This window comes from Phyllobates terribilis, unplaced genomic scaffold, assembly GCF_046119375.1.
Source record: "Phyllobates terribilis strain yellow unplaced genomic scaffold, ASM4611937v1 Scaffold_4__5_contigs__length_816908805, whole genome shotgun sequence".
In the NCBI taxonomy this organism is placed as follows: domain Eukaryota; kingdom Metazoa; phylum Chordata; class Amphibia; order Anura; family Dendrobatidae; genus Phyllobates; species Phyllobates terribilis.
In genome coordinates, this window is record NW_027362764.1 from 808,684,961 (window position 1) to 808,691,824 (window position 6,864).

The window sequence follows — 6,864 nt, forward strand, 5'->3', positions numbered from 1 at the left end:
GTAACTGTCCAGACGATAGGGGGCAGCAGAGAGCTGTTTGCTCCAAAAGATACCAGTGGGTGGTTCAGTAACGCCCCCCCATGGCTGTGATCTTTGACAAATCGCGGCAGCAGCGGGATTCGGCAAGATCTCTCCGGTGTCATCTTTGACAATCCATACAGCCTAAACATAATAAATCACCGCTCAATAAATAAATAAAAATATAAAAAAAATTAAATGCACAAAGTCTGATTCACCAAAGTGAGACACAATCTGCCGATTCCAAGCGCGGTATTATATCACACGTCCCAGTACATGATGTGATTCCACCTATTGCACATTATAGTGATGCATCTGTGGTGTAGACCTAAACACAATGCCCACCAAAATCAGCGATTGGCTCACATGTGCCCCCATCACAATGTGGAGCTGAAGCTGAAGAGAATCAGAGTTTGGTGGAATGAAGCCCCTGTAGGACAGTATCTCAGGATTGACCTCTGGATGCTTCGTGTTCACATATTTCCATCTTTAACAATGAAAGATTCTGATTGTAAACAGCTTTGGGAAGAAGCAGATACAATGTGCTCACGGACAATGTTCTGGCTCCTGATTGGTTTAGATCAGAGTGAGCAATTTTTTTTCTCACAGCAGTAAGTTGTTCTGCACACAGATGTATATTACACTGCAGGTCTCCTCACTGCTCACATTATATTTATAGAACTTAAGCAGTGGGTGGCCTGCAGTATACATGACATAGGAGACACTGAGACTGCTGTATATACATCACATCACATAGTAGACACCAAGACTGCTGTACATACATCACATAGGAGACACTACTGTATACATCATATAGGACATACTAAGACTGCTGTATATACATCACATAGGAGACACTGAGACTGCTGTATATACATCACATACGAGACACTGAGACTTCTGTATATACATCACATGGGAGACACTGAGACTGCTGTATATACATCACATACGAGACACTGAGACTTCTGTATATACATCACATAGACACCGAGACCTCACAGTAGTAAGTTGTTCTGCACACAGATGTATATTACACTGCAGGTCTCCTCACTGCTCACATTATATTTATAGAACTTAAGCAGTGGGTGGCCTGCAGTATACATGACATAGGAGACACTGAGACTGCTGTATATACATCACATCACATAGTAGACACCAAGACTGCTGTACATACATCACATAGGAGACACTACTGTATACATCATATAGGACATACTAAGACTGCTGTATATACATCACATAGGAGACACTGAGACTGCTGTATATACATCAAATACGAGACACTGAGACTTCTGTATATACATCACATGGGAGACACTGAGACTGCTGTATATACATCACATACGAGACACTGAGACTTCTGTATATACATCACATAGACACCGAGACCTCACAGTAGTAAGTTGTTCTGCACACAGATGTATATTACACTGCAGGTCTCCTCACTGCTCACATTATATTTATAGAACTTAAGCAGTGGGTGGCCTGCAGTATACATGACATAGGAGACACTGAGACTGCTGTATATACATCACATCACATAGTAGACACCAAGACTGCTGTACATACATCACATAGGAGACACTACTGTATACATCATATAGGACATACTAAGACTGCTGTACATACATCACATAGGAGACACTGAGACTGCTGTATATACATCACATACGAGACACTGACACTTCTGTATATACATCACATGGGAGACACTGAAACTGCTGTGTATACATCACATAGGAGACACTGAGATCCCTGTATATACATCACATAGACACCGAGACCTCAAAGTAGTAAGTTGTTCTGCACACAGATGTATATTACACTGCAGGTCTCCTCACTGCTCACATTATATTTATAGAACTTAAGCAGTGGGGGGCCTGCAGTATACATTACGTAGGATACACTGAGACTGCTGTACATACATCACATCACATAGTGGACACCAAGACTGCTGTACATACATCACATAGGAGACACTACGGTATACATCATATAGGACATACTAAGACTGCTGTACATACATCACATAGGAGATACTACTGTATACATCATATAGGACATACTAAGACTGCTGTATATACATCACATAGGAAACAGTGAGACTGCTGTATATACATCACATATGAGACACTGAGACTTCTGTATATACATCACATGGGAGACACTGAGACTGCTGTATATACATCGCATAAGAGACACTGAGAATGCTGAGTATACATCACATAGGAGACACTGAGAATTCTGTATATACATCACATAGGAGACACTGATACTACTGTATACATCATATAGGACACACTAAGACTGCTGTATATACAAATATGGGACACTGAGACTGCTGTTTATACATCACATAGGAGACACTGAGACTGCTGTATATACATCACATAGAAAACACTGAGACTGCTGCATATATATATATCATATAGGTTAGACTGAGACTGCTGTATATACATGACATAGGATACACTGAGACTGCTGTGTATACATCACATAGGAGACACTGAGACTGCTGTATATAAATCTCATAGGAGTCACGGAGACTGCTGTATATACATCACATAGCAGACACTGAGACTGCTATATATACATCACATAGACACCGAGACCTCAAAGTAGTAAGTTGTTCTGCACACAGATGTATATTACACTGCAGGTCTCCTCACTGCTCACATTATATTTATAGAACTTAAGCAGTGGGGGGCCTGCAGTATACATCACGTAGGATACACTGAGACTGCTGATTATGCATCACATCACATAGTGGACACCAAGACTGCTGTACACAGACACCGAGACTGCTGTATATACGTCACATAGACACCGAGACTGCTGTATATACATCACATAGGAGACACTGAGACTGCTGTATATACATCACATAGGAGACCCTGAGACTGCTGTACATAAATCACATAGGAGACACTGAGACTGCTGTATATACATCACATAGGAGACACTGAGACTGCTGTATACATCTCATAGGAGACCCTGAGACTGCTATATATATCACATAGAAGACACCAAGACTGCTGTACATACATCACATCACATAGTAGACACCAAGACTGCTGTACTTACATCACATAGGAGACACTGAGACTGCTGTATATACATCACATAGAAGACACTGAGACTGCTGAGTATACGTCACATAGGAGACACTGATAATTCTGTATATACATCACGTAGGAGACACTGATACTACTGTATACATCATATAGGACACACTAAGACTGCTGTATGTACAAATAGGGGACACTGAGACTGCTGTATATACATCACATAGGAGACACTGAGACTGCTGTGTATACATCACATAGACACCGAGACTGGTGTGTATACATAACATAGGAGACACTGAGACTGCTGTATATACATCTCATAGGAGACAAAGAGACTGCTGTATATAAATCTCATAGGAGTCACGGAGACTGCTGTATATACATCACATAGCAGACACTGAGACTGCTGTATATACATCACATAGACACCGAGACTTCACAGTAGTAAGTTGTTCTGCACACAGATGTATATTACACTGCAGGTCTCCTCACTGCTCACATTATATTTATAGAACTTAAGCAGTGGGGGGCCTGCAGTATACATCACGTAGGATACACTGAGACTGCTGATTATGTATCACATCACATAGTGGACACCAAGACTGCTGTACACAGACACCGAGACTGTTGTATATACATCACATAGGAGACACTGAGACTGCTGTATATACATCACATAGACACCGAGACTGCTGTACATACATCACATAGGAGACCCTGAGACTGCTGTCCATACATCACATAGTAGACGCTGAGACTGCTGTATATACATCACATAGGAGACACTCGGACTGCTGTAAATACATCACATAGGAGACACTGAGACTGCTGTATACATCTCATAGAAGACCCTGAGACTGCTGTATATATATCACATAGAAGACACTGAGACTGCTGTATATACATCATACAGGATACACTGCGACTGCTGAATATACAGCACATAGGAGGCACTGCAACATACATCATATAGGAGACACTCGGACTGCTGTAAATACATCACATAGGAGACACTGAGACTGCTGTATACATCTCATAGAAGACCCTGAGACTGCTGTATATATATCACATAGAAGACACTGAGACTGCTGTATATACATCATACAGGATACACTGCGACTGCTGAATATACAGCACATAGGAGGCACTGCAATAGCTGCATTCATCATAGGAAGGAGGTAGCACAGAGCGGTCTAATTCCTATGATAAAGTATGTATTGACGAATGTTATCCAGCGTGGCTTGCACTACAGCATTTAGTAGTAATGCTGCATGTGTGTATGCTTACTCTGCGGGACAATTAAAGGGCCAGCAACCATAAAACCAAAGCTGGTGGCCCAAACACTGCGACTCTTGGGAATCTGCCCTAGAGCCGGAGCAAATGATATAAACGGCCCATGGGGGGACGGAGGCTCCCCACCCTGGTTTATATAATGATCATCTTGATGAATCAGAAAGTGAGAATGAATTGTTGTAAACTGACCAAAAACAACAATGGTCTCGGGATCCCATGGAGTACAGGAGGAGGAAAGGACTAATGGTGAGGACGAACAATGAAGACTTTGCAGGATCCTCAGAATAATCATCCGCATCATTCTGCAGGATCTCACTCACACTCCAGGTCTAAGACTGGGCGGCCTCCGTCTTCACCTCTTCAGTGCTGATTTCACAATTTATAGTTTATATAGGGATGAATTTTATTAGGGTCACTGGACAATGAGATACCGGATTGCTGCATTTTCTTCCCTGCAGTCGTCCTGTGCTTCCTTGTACTTGGTCCTCACTTATTAGCTTGTTGTGATGATCATTATGTTTCGTTGTCGCTGGACCCTCGTGTGTGACCTCGCGGCTCTGACCGAGGGTATTAATCGGCGGCTTTTCATTCTTTGTGCCATTTGTTGCATGGACTTTTGTGCACATGTCGTCTCGATCGCGGATCATCTGGTTAAATGAATTGACCAATAAGTAATTTGTAGGATATTTTTATTGAAGAAATGACTGTAGAGATTCAGGATGGAGGAAAACAATGTTCTTGTAAGCGATCGCTATTCGTCTGCATTCGCTTTTCTGGTTTTGGAGTAAATGTCATAAAAATTACATTGTCACAATAAAAAAATTGTCTAAAACATTTCAGCCCTGAGGAAAGAAAGTTTTTGTTTTTTTTGCTGTTTTTCAATCCTCTAGATCTGCTCAATACACTGAATTCTAGGAGCGAGCGGCACCCAAACACTTAGCGCTGGTGCCCCCCTCATTATCAGCCGTGTCAGGTTCCTCCCTGGAGGGTCTTTCCACTAAGCATCACTTTTGGATAAGTCTCATCTCTAAGCGGGAAGAGGAGGAATTCTCTGTTGTCAGCCGTGTCTATCAGTCTCTAAGTCTAGACACAACACTTCCAGCGTCCGGTCATTCAATGCCTCCACTATCTGTGATCTGCTCCCCGCCAGACGACAGACGTGTGCTGAGGCCTAGAGGAGACGGCCAGCGATGAGCGCGGAACTGAGAAAGTCACTGCTATGGGCACTGTGTCCAGGACTGTCCTCAAGGGTGAAGTCTCCTGCACACCCCATAAACCCAATATTGTCACATCCATCCCTGACGGCTGTCGTTCCTCTCCGTGTCGAGGAAACATATGAAGACTTGATGAAAAGTTACCAGGTATTGCAGGTTCAGACACTGGATGCCAAGACATGGATAAAGGGGAGCAAATGTAGCTATAGGGGGTGCAGAGGTAGATATATAAGATGTAGAGGTATCTATGGGGGTGCAGAGGTAGTTATATAAGATGTAGAGGTATCTATGGGGGTGCAGAGGTAGTTACATAAGATGTAGAGGTATCTATGGGGGTGCAGAGGTAGTTATATAAGATGTAGAGGTATCTATGGGGGTTCAGAGGTAGTTACATAAGATGTAGAGGTATCTATGGGGGTGCAGAGGTAGTTACATAAGATGTAGAGGTATCTATGGGGGTGCAGAGGTAGTTACATAAGATGTAGAGGTATTTATGGGGGTGCAGAGGTAGTTATATAAGATGTAGAGGTATCTATGGGGGTGCAGAGCTAGTTACATAAGATGTAGAGGTATCTATGGGGGTGCAGAGGTAGTTATATAAGATGTAGAGGTATCTATGGGGGTGCAGAGGTAGTTATATAAGATGTAGAGGTATCTATGGGGGTTCAGAGGTAGTTACATAAGATGTAGAGGTATCTATGGGGGTGCAGAGGTAGTTATATAAGATGTAGAGGTATCTATGGGGGTGCAGAGGTAGTTATATAAGATGTAGAGGTATCTATGGGGGTGCAGAGGTAGTTACATAAGATGTAGAGGTATCTATGGGGGTGCAGAGGTAGTTACATAAGATGTAGAGGTATCTATGGGGGTGCAGAGGTAGTTATATAAGATGTAGATGACGCGCCCCCTGGGCCAGTGCTGTTTGGGGATACCCGGAACCGGATCAGATGGGGGTTGTAGTCTCCGAGTGGCGGCGACCCGGTCCGTGCCCAGGGTGTCAAACTCAGTGTGTGGCAGTCTTTACAGATGTTGTTAAAGGTCCTTAGTGTCGACTACGCCACCCGTTGATTTGCGGTCAAAAGGCCGCCGTTGCAGAAGGGTCCGCTGAGGCTGGTGGTATGTGTGCAGCTGTGGTAGTATAACCCCCAACGGGAGGGGTATAGCCTCAGGGGGTCAGATGTAGAGGATGGTGGTTGTGAAGGTGCAGGATGATTAAGCAAGGAGACTCAGAGTCGGGCTGTGCAGTTCAGGGGTTTTTACTTACGGGT